Source organism: Pelodiscus sinensis, chromosome 6 (assembly GCF_049634645.1).
Source record: "Pelodiscus sinensis isolate JC-2024 chromosome 6, ASM4963464v1, whole genome shotgun sequence".
Taxonomy (NCBI): Eukaryota; Metazoa; Chordata; order Testudines; family Trionychidae; genus Pelodiscus; species Pelodiscus sinensis.
Window position 1 is genome coordinate 14813124 of NC_134716.1, and position 13927 is coordinate 14827050.

At 41.6% G+C, this 13927-nt stretch overlaps 1 long non-coding RNA gene across 3 annotated transcripts in view; it reads left to right on the forward strand.

Moving 5' to 3' along the window:
* The first annotated feature begins 201 nt into the window (after window positions 1-201).
* The window catches only part of LOC142829805 (uncharacterized), a 28356-nt gene continuing 14630 nt past the window's right edge, over window positions 202-13927 (forward strand). The window contains exons 1-3 of one of the 3 annotated variants that reach the window (XR_012904607.1): window positions 202-575; window positions 1025-1524; window positions 1680-5880. This is a non-coding gene — a long non-coding RNA (uncharacterized LOC142829805). Of the gene's footprint in view, window positions 576-1024; window positions 5881-13927 lie in introns of all 3 variants that reach the window. The other 2 variants (XR_012904606.1, XR_012904605.1) reach the window with 2 other exon arrangements.

Sequence of the window (13927 nt, forward strand, 5' to 3'; positions counted from 1 at the left end):
AAAATAGATTTGAGGAAGCTTCTTCTGGTACACTTGCAATGGAACTCAGTGCTTCCACTGCTTTTCCTGAAAAATGCAAAAGCAAATGCAAAGCATTTCACAATGACCGGAACACTTACTGCACTGACCAAATGCAAACCTCTGACCCAGAACTTCACTTTAAGCACAATATGTTCTATGCTATGGTTAATGCAGTAAACAGCAAGATTGAGAACAGATTTCAGAACCTGAGACCAATATCAGAAAAATATTGTTTTCTTCTACAAATGGAAAGTATATCAAGGGAGGGTTTGTAGATCTGCTCTTGAGAAACTGAACTTTATACTGAAAAACAATGTTGAGTCAGTTTTTCCAAGTGTGGCTGTCGCTATAAGAGTGTTTTAACCATGCCAGTGGCAGCCACTGAAAAATCCTTCAGCAAGCTGAAACTGGTTTAAAAAATTACCTGCAGTCTACACCGGATCAAGAGCATTTAATGAACCTGGCAGTCATTGCAATTGGGCACAAGTTTGCACAATCCATTCCCTTCACAGAATCTTTGGCTGGCACAAAAGCAAGATATGTAAAACTATCATGTAAGTATTCTGATGCTGCTGTTTACAGTATAATGTATGTCTCAACAAATATCCATGTTGAATAATTAACAGATTATTTTATGTGATATTAAGCAATGCAGGTGATTGCTCTCAAATTTAAATTAAGAGACATTTGCATTTATTAATAACTTGGGAAGTGCTGACTTTTGACTGGCATAAAATCTCTGTTTTTATTGTTCATTAAATAAAATACTAGGTACAATTAAACCTACACAAACTTATTTAATTGTTCTTTAATACACTGAGATGATGTAGTAAAATAATTAATGTTAGCCAGCAATTAATGCTCAGAAGGTCAGCCATGAGAGGAGAAGGGAGGGCAAAGTCATATCTTGCATGCCCCCACAGAACAGCTAGTTGCACCCCGATTCCTCTGAGGGCCTCTTCTAAGCAATCAATGAAATCTGTAATTATTCCTGCTGAGACAGGTAGCAGAGATCCTGGAGCAAATTAAATGGTGCTTTCTATATGGACTGGAGACAATGAAGAGTGAGTGAGGGTGTGCAGCCAAGGAAGGAAGTGACTATTGCTGGAATGTTTTGCTCATTCCATGAGAGGAGAACTGAGTATAAGATTATTGGAAAAACATCCTGAATAGACAGACAGAGGTATTGTTGTATTATTACCAACTTTCCCAAGTTTATTCTGATTCTCCTTTTCCACATAAAATTACCTTTGTGGGGTGGGTTGGGGGGGGGGGTATTCCTTGCAAAGAGATATCCTTGGGTGGGTGCTCTTATTTTATTTTTCCAGGTTACTGGGTGAGGACAAAAGCCAATGTTATTAAGTTTTCGGAAGAAACTCTTAAATAACTGAACCTGGCCCTCTTCAGTTCTGGTAACACCTGGCAGAAGGTTTACAATGTTGTTGAATCTCAAGGCCCAAATGGGCTCTCAATGGAGAAGAAGAGTAACGTACGATAAATGAGGTAGGAGCCAGGAACTACCTTGACCCAGTCAGTATGCAATTCGGATGTTCTATTTGTCTGACTACATTCTGTCTCACCATGCTATGTAAAAGTAATGACCTAAATAACGATTGAACATTATAAATATTGAATATTGCTTTTTTCACTCAATATAGTCGATCCTCTGCACAGGTAAAGCAGAAAAAAAGGTAAGTGAGCATCAAATTATAGACATTATTAAGGTTGCAATGGCATCATTATCTTTAACAATTCCTGAATTTGGAGTGCTTCACTTTGCAAACTTCACCTTCTCTTAGTATTTTTTTTTTTTTTGGTAGGGGAAAATATGAAATGAGAAAAGCACACTAAATACAGTTATTTCAATTAGTTAAGGTTTCTAACCCACCATTCACATTGGCTACGTCTACACTGGCCACAATTTCTGGAAAAGCCATGCAAATCAGGTAAGTCAGGATAGGGAAATCCGCGGGGGATTTAAATATCTCCCGCGGATTTAAATAAACATGTCCGCCGCTTTTTTTCTGGCTTGGGGAAAAGCCGGAAAAAAAGCGTCTAGACTGGCGCGATACTCCGGAATAAAGCCCTTTTCCGGAGGATCTCTTATTCCTAGGGGGACATCAAAACTCATGCTGGGATATAGGAGAATCCTTATTTAGTGAATCCTGGGGTTTTGAAAACTAGATATAAATGTAGCTATCTCTAAGCTGTTTGATCCGGGAAACATGGCTGTAGCAGAAATGGGGTGTTCCAGTGGCAGGATGGGACAAGGCAGAATAAATAACATTTTCCTAAATTTTGCTCCTAAGTTTCACTGGAGGGTCACATTGGTCTCCAGAGAGCCAAAGATTAGTGGAGGAGGAACGTGGTTTAGAACCACCTCTCTCTCTCTCTCTCTGCCTACACTCAGCTGCAACAAGTTTACTGTTGGCACAGATGAGAATTTGAGCCCAAACTATCTTTGAGGTGAGCGACCTTAACTGGATCATTCTAATGTGGAAGGCCTTATCTGAAGTATTCCTGACAAATATATCCAAATGGAGTCCTTCTTTAATCAAGAGTCCTTCATCAAAGATTAAGCCCTCGTTAAGGATGCATTCTTAACAGAGGTATCCTTAACACAGAATTCCTATCTCAAGATAGCCTTGGTCGGACCTTATATTCTTTACATTTCTGGGATAAGTAGGTCACTAAAAAAATAAAATGCATAAGAACATAAAGAACATGAGAACAACCATACTGGGTCAGATCAAAGGTCCATTTAGACCACTTCTGGCAGTAGTCAATACCAGATGCTCCAGAGGGAGGGAACACAACAGGTAATCATCACACAATAATAGATGGCTAATAGATTCATGGAGGTTAGGTCCATCGATGGCTATCTAGCTCTTTTTTGAACCCTGTTAAAGTCCTAGTCTTCACCACATCCTCAGGCAAGGAGTTCCACAAGTTGACTGCGTGCTGAGTGAAGAAAAACTTCCTTTTGTTTTTTTTAAACCTGCTGCCTATCATAGGCATGCACAGTGTGTGTGCCGGGTGTGCCCAGGCACACCCTAATGTCTCAGAAAAAAGTGGCTTTGCATTTTAATTTAATCGCATGGTACGCTTTTTTAGTTTTAAAGTATGGATTGTTGTATTATGCAATAAGCGCTGAATGTAGAAATGTATAGAAAGCCTGAGTTTGCTCACAGCATGTCCTTTATGATTGAGTATTCAATAAATGTTCACCTTTTAAAAAAAAATTCCCTGGGTGCACACTCTAATGAAATGTGCTGCGCATGCCTATGCTGCCTATTAATTTCATTTGGTAACCCCTAGTTCTTATATTGTGAGAATAAATAGCTTTTCCTTATTCACTTTTTCCATAGCACTCAGGATTTTATAGACCTCTATCATATCCACTCTTAGTCTCCTCTTTTCTAAGCTAAAAAGTCCAAGTCTTTTTAATTTCTCTTCATATGGGACCTGTTCCAAACCCCTAATCATTTTTGTTGCCCTTTTCTGAACCTTTTCCAATGCCAATATATCTTTTTTGAGATGAGGCGACCACATCTGTATGCAATATTCAAGATGTGGGCATACTATGTTTTTTTTATAGAGGCAATAAGATATTCTCTGTCTTATCCTCTATCCCTTTTTTAATGATTCCTAACATTCTATTTGCTTTTTTGACTGACGCTGCACACCGAGTGGATGTTTTCTGAGAACTATCCACGATGACTCCAAGATCTCTCTCTTGAGTAGTTACACTAATTTATCTACATATTAAACTCCCTCTATGAGCTTTGTATTTCTGAATGTGACAGCTTTAAAAGATTTGCATATTTTTTTTCTTCTTCAATAGGGTCTGTGATTTAAGCCAAGTTCGTAAGTTTAGCACTTCTGGGTTATGCAAGTAACTGTCCTTGGGGAGGGTCTGTTCTCTCCTAGCTCCACCCAGGCCCAACCCCCACTCCACTCCTTCTCCCAAGGCTCCACCCTATGTCCCCATCCCACCTCTTCTTCATCCGGTCCAGTCCCCTCCGTCAAGATGCAGCAGCATCACTGCTCTCCCGTGCTCCCTAGTGACTCCAGATGCTGTGAAACAGCTGATCCACACCAGGTGCTGGGAGGGAAAGGTGCTGACTGGTGGGGCCTGTCAGTGGGTAGGATGCACTGGAGAAAGGTGGAGTTTCTGTTATGGGGTGGCTGGTGGGTGCTCAGCACTCTATGCTTCCTCACTTCCTTCATCCTGGTATTCACTCTCCCTGATTTGCCTCACTCAACCCCACTCGCCTGTCTGCCACCCCTCCCTGACTTCCTCCTCATGATTTTATTAAAGCATGTGACCCCCAAAGTGTGGGACATCACCCTGAGGCACCACACTCACGGAACAATTCTCAAGGAACTTTTCCCATAGTTTCCGGTTAGAAAAATTATTTTCCTTCTACTTCTATAACTCAAAAATGTCTGAACCAATTTTGATCACACTTAAAAAAAATCCCAGCATTTGGCTGAATCAGTTTCTAAAATTTTAGCCTTAGAACACACCTTACATCTGTGAAAGTTATGAGCAACTTTTAAAGTGGAGATTGGACTGAGAACAGAAACCTTATGCTTAGCTATAGCATATTTACAACAAATAACTTTTATTGGACTAATTTGTTCTGTTGAGAGAGGGAGATGCTTTTGATCTTACACTATCTTTTTCAGATAGTGATGCACACTATTATATACATTGAAGCATTTCCACATTTATTGAGATTATTTCCTTGGCTTACATGGTCAGTAGCTCTGTCTTCTTCTGGACAGTCTAATAAAGTCACAGTTTATCATGTTCACATGTTTTCAGCTAAATGAGACATTACCAAACAGGAGAAAACTGCTTGGGCCGGGAACCACAAGGAGTGGAAAACCTTCAGTTCAATTAAGACCAGATACAAAGCTCATGGAAGGTAGTAGAAGTCATTCCATTGACTTCAGTGGGATTTAGAGCCGGCCCTAACTCATGTGGGAGTTTTTACAGCATTAGGACCTCAGGACTTGGACCAGTAATTTTCTTGATAAACTATCCCCCACATCACTATGGCAATCATAGTGCTGAAAAATAATGCAAAATGTGACCTTCAACAGCTCAAAATAAAACAAATACAAGCTAAATAAAGTCATTTTAAAAATACTGTGTTTACCACAATTCAATAGGGAACACTACTTTTCCCTCCTAAAAAATCTTGAATGAAGTGCATGGCCATATATAATCCCTAGTCTTTAAAAATTAATACAGCTAACAGAGCAGAGCCATCAGACAAATGCTAGAAACCACACCCCAGCTCCATGCATATCAGGGTAAGGGGTAGCAGAGAGCCTCCACAAACACCCTGCCCAATCTTCCATCCCCTAATATGACAATGCTGATGTTGTCTATAAATTCCTCTGCTCACCTACCACAGAATGGAATTACACAGACTTCACTGCAGAGCTGTAGGAAACTCCACAGACCAAATAAGTGAGGGCTAAGAAAAGATCAAGTTGCCTACAGGGCTGCTTAGGGAGGCATAAAGAGTTGATTGCATGATCTCCTTAGTGTCCCACTTCTGAGGAGCAGTGTCTCTCTATCACAGATTAGGAATAGGCCCCTTCAGTATTAGAACACAGCAGGGCCCAACCATCCTCAGCGTGGTACTGTGTCAAATTATACACAACAGTCAGGGCCTTAGGAATCCTTGATGGCTATATCAACAGGGGTCAGTGTTTGGCTCATGCTATTTAATTGATTTTGCAGTTTCTGCTTCAGGGACATTTTGTTAATGACTCTGCCACTGTTTGTTTCGTTCCCAGAGGGAGGAACTGTTAGTCAATTTGAAGAAGGAAGATAAGGAGGTAAGATTTCCACAGTAACTTAAGATATAAACATAATGCCATAGATGAGAGAAAGACAAGTGGGGATTTGTCTCTTGGTGTTCCCTAGAGGAACACTGAAGAATTAGGGCCTGATCCAAAGATTATTCAAACCAATGGGAGACTTTCCATGGATTCAATGGATTTTGAGACAGGCCCTCTTAGAGAAAATTATCAGCTCTGTGGGCATTGGACCAAGCTGACTACTGCAGTGTAGAAGAAAAACATGGGCTTCACAGGAATATGAGGCTGCCTATCAAGTTACACTAAGAGCAAGTTACACATGCTAAATCTATTTTGAATGCATGTGATGCATTTGTAGAATAAGAGGATGCAATGCCTGCATGCACTCTGCTTGCCCATGCCAGAAGTCACCAGGGAACAGGTGTGCATGTGTCAAGGTGGCAGAGCTCAAACACACATACCATGAACTTGTACTGATAGGAAAATTGCCAAAAGTGTATGTGGGGGAAGGTATCCAGCCCCTTCTTCACTGGCTTAATAGTGGGTAGAGGCCTCTTGTGGCAAAATAAATACCCTCTCATTGTGTTCCCTGAGCTCACTGGATGGAAGAAGGTTACTCTGGTGGTTAATTCTGAAACATGCCATCAGCAGACCTGACTTTTGTTTTGGATGTAGTAATGACTTTCTCTGTGGCCTTGGACAAGTCAATTCGGCCAGAAATTTCAAAAATGGAAATTAATTTAGAATGTGCAACTGGAGACCCCTTCAGATTGATGAGTGGTATTACTTCCCACTCCTCCGGTATGTGAAATTTTGAAACTGGCCATGAAGCTAATGTCATGCTCAATGGAACAAACTTTGTTCACACAATTGGGACATGAACACGTCTAACCATTAAAGGTGCCAGCAAAAGAGCATTAACAACTCTCAGAATTCAGAACCTGAAAATGCCTTCTGAAATGGAGGGAATGCCTTCCTCAGTATTTGCTCCAATCCTGTTTCCCTTAAAGCTCATCAGCTGTTTGGATGAGTGAGAGGTAGATACGCTTAAGGGCAGAGATAGGGTCCAGAGTGACTTAGACAAATTGGAGGATTGGGCCACTAGAAATCTCATGAGATTCAACAAAGACAAGTGTAGAGTCCTGCACTTGGGACGGAAGAATCCCAAGCATAGTTACAGGCTGGGGACCAACCAGTTAAGTAGTAGTTCTGCAGAAAAGGACCTGGGGGTTACAGTGGATGAGAAGCTAGATATGAGTCAACAGTGTGCCCTTGTAGCCAAGAAGGCTAATGGCATATTAGGATGCATTAAGAGGAGCATTGCCAGCAGATCCAGAGATGTCATTATCCCCCTTTATTCGGCTTTGGTGAGGCCACATCTGGAGTACTGTGTCCAGTTCTGGGCCCCCCACTACAAAAAGGATGCGGACGCATTGGAGAGGGTCCAGCGGAGGGCAACCAAAATGATTAGGGGTCTGGAGCATATGACCTACGAGGAGAGGCTGAGGGACTTGGGTCTGTTTAGTCTGCAGAAGCGAAGAGTGAGGGGGGACTTGATAGCAGCCTTCAACTTCCTGAAGGGAGGTTCCAAAGAGGATGGAGAGAGGCTGTTCTCAGTAGTGACAGATGGCAGAACAAGGAGCAATGGTCTCAAGTTGTGGTGGGAGAGGTCCAGATTGGATATTAGGAAAAACTATTTTACTAGGAGGGTAGTGAAGCATTGGAATGGGTTACCTAGGGAAGTAGTGGAGTCTCCATCCCTAGAGGTGTTTAAGTTTCGGCTTGACAAAGCCCTGGCTGGGTTGATTTAGATGGGATTGGTCCTGCCTAGAGCGGAGGGCTGGACTTGACGACCTTCTGAGGTCTCTTCCAGTTCTGATTCTATAAGGGGATGGTTGGATGAAATAACATGATCTTGGTAACTAATTGACCATTCATTTCCAGTTGGAAATAGGTCAATGGAGGGATGATAGGAGTTGCTATAGGGAACTTTCTGGGTGTCTGGCTGGTGAGTCTTGCCCACATGCTCAGGGTTTAGCTGATCGCCATATTTGGGGTCAGGAAGGAATTTTCCTCCAGGGTAGATTGGCAGAGGCCCTGGAGGTTTTTCGCCTTCCTCTGTAGCATTGGGCACAGATCACAGCTGAAGGACTCTCTGCATGTTGGGGCCTTCAAAGTATTGGAAGGCTTCAATATCTGAGACATAGGTGAGAGGATTATTCTAAGAGGGGTGGGCGAGATTCTGTGGCCTGCACTGTGCAGGGGGTCAGACTAGATGATCATAATGGTCCCTTCTGACCTTAAAGTCTATGAGTCTATGAGTCTATGAGTCTATGGATGTTGTTAAGCTAGCCTCTGAAGTCCTGAACAAAATGTCATTGAAGCCAGTGGATGGATGTCCCTGATCATAGTGAATTAACATCTGTGTGCATCCCCATATGTATAATTCTTCTACATCAGTGTTCCTCAACCTTTCTTTATAAAGTACCCCTTTTAAAAAAAAATTACCCCTAGTACCTAGTTTTCAGACACACATTTTTTCTACCATTGCAAAACATTTTTAAAGAACTTAATCGTAGTTGGGCAGCTGATGAAATGTTTGGGTGTAAAAAGTACAAAAATAATAAAGTGCTGTAAAACTTCAAACAAAAATTCAGTTTTCTCCAAATTTCAATTGTGTTGACGTACCTCCCCTCCAGACTCCTCTCAAGTACCTCGTACCACTGGTTGAGAAACACTGTTCTACACAACCATTAAAGACATCTACATTTAATATAGAATCTGGTATTGGTCATCTTCCTTTCCAAGTGCAAACTAACAGTTCTTATCAGCCTCTTGTAACTATTTAGTCTTTAAGATGAAAACTGTTTGTTGTTTTCAAAAGTTTTTCCTGTTAGGGCTCATCTAGACGACACTGAAGTTTCAAAAGAGGATATGCAAATTCCACAGGAGCTTTTGAAAGTGAAAGTAGTCGGAACAGATTTTTTTGGCAACCCACCCTTTTTCAAAATGCCACGTAAACCTCATTTTTTGAGGAAGAGCAGCTTTTTGAAAAAGGGAGGAGTTTGACAAAAAAAAAACCACGTCCCGACTACTTTCACTTTCAAAAGCAGAATTTGCATATTCTTTTTCGAAACTTCAAGCGAAGTCTAGATGAGCCCTTACAGACTAACTCAGCTATCCCTCTGACGTTTATCTACTCACTGTCTCTTTTTTTTCTTCCTCCCCTCCATTTTTTTTCCTTCTCTCCCCTTCTCTTCTCCCCCATTCATTCTTGGTTTTGGACATCCAGCACTGAAGAAGTGGGCTGTGCCCTCAAAAGTTCGTGATACCATCTACATGTTTTGTTAGCCTTTACGGTGCTACTAGACTATTCGTTGTTTTTTACATTTTTTCTGTTACAGACTAACTCGGCTACCCCTCTGAAGCGATTAAAGACACAATCCATGCTGTGCAGTGGGTGCATATAAGAAGTTCAGTCCTACATGGCTACATTTCTATCACAGTCCTTCTGATGTCTGTCATGTGAATTATTTTCCATAAAATACAGGAAAATGAGGCTAGAGTAAAGAGCAATGGTTGCTAAAGCAAGGCTATCCGATTGCATGGACTGACTGACCAAAAACCTATATTTGGTCCATAAATCAAAGGTTAGCGGGCTGCAGATCTCTAAATTGTCACTAAAAAAAATTAGACAAAATGTAGGTGAAAACACAATAAAAGGCATTCAGTGAAGTCCAGATCTCTGTGAGGATTACTCACAGGATGTGATAGCGTTTATGTAAAAAGCAGCTATACAAAACAGATGGCCTGATTTTTCCACTGATGTAAATCCACAGAGCCCTATCAAAGTTAGTAGGCTACACTGATTTACACCTGCTGGAGATCTGGCCCAGCATCTTAGTCAGAACAGCACGCTGTATGCCAAGAAAAATGATTAGGGAACATAATGCCACCAAATAGATGCTGTGCTGATTTGCATGATAAACAACTTACCATAAATATTTAAAATCCATTATAACTTTTTTATTTATTCTTAAATACAGTCTGATAATTTGGGGATGCTGAAATCATTCAGCCCACTTATTTGCATAATTGCCGGAGTGCAGTTAGATAAAAGTTTTGATTCAAGATATTTATAAACGATTGTGTGTTCATTTATTATTTTAAAAATTGACAATGTGAATTGCATTATAATCACCACAGATGAGCGAGAAGAAGGATTACATTTGAGGGAGGAAGAAATGTTTCCATAAATTAACAGTCTCTGCTGGGTGCTAAAACTTCAGAATAATCTGAGTAAATTGTAAAATGGGTGTGCTGGAAGAATGAACAGAGCAACATTGATTGAAATATTAACTTGTATTTAACTGTAATTGGCAGCAATTCAATAAAAATGATTCTTTCTAAAGGTGCACAGAAAATGGCAGTGAGTATCTGTGACAGGCGTGAACAAAGCCAAACCAGGCTCCGGGGCCTCAAGTAAAAGAGAGCTGGAGGGCAGAGCAGAATCTGTGGATGCAGAGAGCCATAGGAGCGAGGAATGTGTTTCTGGGGTTGCCAGAAGGTAGCAGCTTGGGCAGAACAGTTGCCAGCAGGATTCAGGGGTGTGAGAAGGCTAGCTGATGGGATCTGTGAGCCCCGGGGGCTCTGAGAAGAGGGCAAAGAAGGTATTGGGGCCCCAGGGAATTGAAACCGTGCTGGCTGAAAAGTTGAGGATGCTGCTATATACAGGGTCCCTTGGCTGAGTAGTGACTAGGTCAGGTCCCCCACCATGACCACCAATAGCCATATTATAGAACCAAGAGATATTTTGCCTCCAGCTGAAGGGTCAAATCATGAAAAGGGTGCTGCATTTCCCTGGCTCAGAGCAGTCTATAGTGGAGACAAGAACAAAAGAAGCACCACTACGAGATGGTGTGCCAACTGAGAGCATTAATCCCCAAGATGGCCAACAGGAGGCACTGCTCTGGAGAGTGAATTCTGTCATGGCACATTTTCAGATTTCTTTTTTGTAAGTGCTCCAGACTTTCATGCTTATCTTATGCTGTAAGACACATCCTGCCATTGTTCTGAGAATGCACTATCTATAGATTTCATGATTGCCAAAGGGAAAAAACCTGTGCCCCTCAATTCCAAAAGCACAAACGTACCACATGAGCTGAAGGAGCAGCTCCATTAGTTGCTAGATGACCAGCTTTATCATGGCTGGGTCAGTGACTAGTGGGAAATGTTGACCATACATGCACTAAAGCCATTGTCTTGTAATTCCACATACTGAACTCCCAATGAAGCAGAACTAGAAAAAAAACAAGCCATAAAAATTCAGATTGGTTTCTGGCTCTGTCCTTTCTGTAGCCTGGGGCAGGTTGATCAGATGCAATGTTTTACTTCCACACTTTATAGGCCTAATATCCAACTGGTGAAGTAAATGTAGGTTCTGCCCCAGAGCTCAGTGATTGGGCCCACAAAATCCAGCTGTGTATTTGAGAATACTCGGGGTTGGTAATCTGATTCAGGCCCAACTCAGCTTTGAAGTCAGTAGGGGCTCAAGAGCTCAGAATTCAACAGCACATACAAAAAGAGAGTATAGGCGGCAGGTATAATAGGGCAGGATAAGCCTCTCTGGCACCACTGCTGCCGCAAGCTGAGGGGTTTGCATAGGGAAGATTTTGCTTTTTATGAGCTTGTCACATGTCTGAGGTCAGAACCTCGTCAAGGGCGGGATAGGGGTGTCTGCCTTGCCCTTGTTACGCCTGCATACTTTCTCTTTCACCCCCAGTCAGGGCCTTCAATCTTGCATGCTCAAGTCAGATTACTCCTGTCCTCTAACCCCTGGGTCCCAATCTATAGCTCACCCTTATTGGCAGAGCAGTTGAGTTCAGTATTCCCAATACAACCCAATGGTCAAAGTCTGTAAATTACCTCAATTAGCAGGGCAGCACAGTTCAATAGTCTCAATATGAGACTTAGGCATTGGTCCATAACCAAACATTTCCCACATAATCAAAGCATTATAAAGGGCTTTATACACTTGTATCACTGCAGCAGCATATTTGCACTGCTTCATGAAGACACTTCCTATCCCGATGGAAGAGCTTCTCCATTAGCATAGGTACTCCACACTCCTGAAATGCAGGAACTGGCTATGGGAGAAACTGTCCCATCAATATAGCACTGTGAGGCTACGTCTACTGCAGGCTTTGCAGGCAGTGCCTATGGAAATGAAGCATGTATTAGCATTTTGCCATGCTTCATTTCCATAATTTATTCAAGCCATTTTTGCACAAGGGGTTTTTGCGCAAAAACAAGCAATGTGTACATTTTTGCTCAAGGGTTTTTTTGCACAAAAATCCCATTTTGTGCAAGATCCTTATGCCTCTCTAGGACAGGCATAAGGAGCTAGTAAAAACAGGGGTTTTGCGCCAAAAAAACCCGTCCACACTGCTTGATTTTCCGCAAAAACCTCTTGAGCAAAAAGGTCTTGAATAAATTATACAAATGAAGCGTGGCAAAATGCTAATACGTGCTTCATTTGCATAGGCACTGCCGGCAAATCCAGCAGTATAGACATAGCCTGAGAATTCAGTTCAGATTTTCCACACTCCTAAGCAATGTAGGTATACCAATGTAAGTTCATAGTATAGATGGGGGCTAGAATGTACGCTCATTGGTAGAGAGGTCTGGCTTTTTTTCCATGATTGTGGGGCTCCTATGTGCTAGCACAATACATGCAATCCTTATAATAATTCTGAGCATGACCTGCAAAGATTGTATAGACAGACTGCAGAGGAGCAAAAGAAAACTGCAGATGTCTTATCCCTGCCTTATGTGGCTACAGATATATTTACATGGTCATAAAATGAAAGTTAAAAGACGGCATTTCAAAGCAGTTTTTAAAAACAACTGAAAATTATTCAGACTCAGCATTGATATGAAAGGGGCAGCTGCGTAGTCCTAGGGGACTACCTTTAAAAAAATTACTGCAACAGGAAACACAGCTTGAAAATCTCTGTATCAGCAACAGGAAATGCAGCTTTATAATGTCTACCAGGATAGACAGATAAGAGCCTGCTGTTCTATGAGAGCTCAGAAGTGTAGCCTGCTGTTCACAGCTGGTGGCTCCAAAGAGTATGGGCCTGTCCTGACACGTCATCAAGATGACAAAATGGTTGCTTCATGTTTATTAGATAGTCACAATTTTTAATGGAAAAGATCCATTTTAAGAAGTGTTGTATTCATTCGGGCAAGCCTTATTCCTCCGTGCTTGTCCTTTAGCAAAGCTGCCAGGCAGGAGCTACACCAAATTATCCAATCTTCACCCTGGTAAGGAAGCACAGATGTGTCAATGAGCAAAGCAAACCTCATTGCAAAACCAGATAAAATTATAAACTAATGGAACCAAGAGGCATAATGGTGTCATTTCCACTCACTGTAACAAAATGGACTACTACACACAAGTGGACAGCCAAACAATGCTTAGCTTCATTAGAGCTAAAGATAGAGTGAGCTTAGATTCACATGAATCTTTTCTATTCCCCACTTCAGCTCTAGCTCTGCACTGAAATCATATTCTCCTCCTATTTCCAGGACCCCCAAATGTTTTTTTTTAATCATGAGCCAAGATTCTAAATTCTTTGTGGCTTAAGAATATATATATATATATGATTTTTAAAAATTTGTCTTGTGCTTTTCTAGGCCTTTAGGGGGTACTGGTGTAAGATTTCCATTCTTTGATCTCCAACTACAGGTTGAGCCTCTCTGGTCTGGTACCCTCAGGACCTGACTGGTGTCAAACAAGAGAATTTGAAGAACCCTGGGAGGCCAATATTGTGTAGCAGCATTACCAACACTTCTGGGCTCTTAGAAGGCATTTAGGGATAAATTAGAGCTAAATAACAGCGCAGAACACTGAGAGCCAGGACTAGTGGCTGTAAACAAACTTTATGGAATCACAGAAAACTTGGCCACACATATGATATGTGGACATCTGGCTAACTAAAATGATTCCACACCACTGATGTTGCCAGATCAGAGGGTGCCAGACTAGAGAGGTTCAACCTGT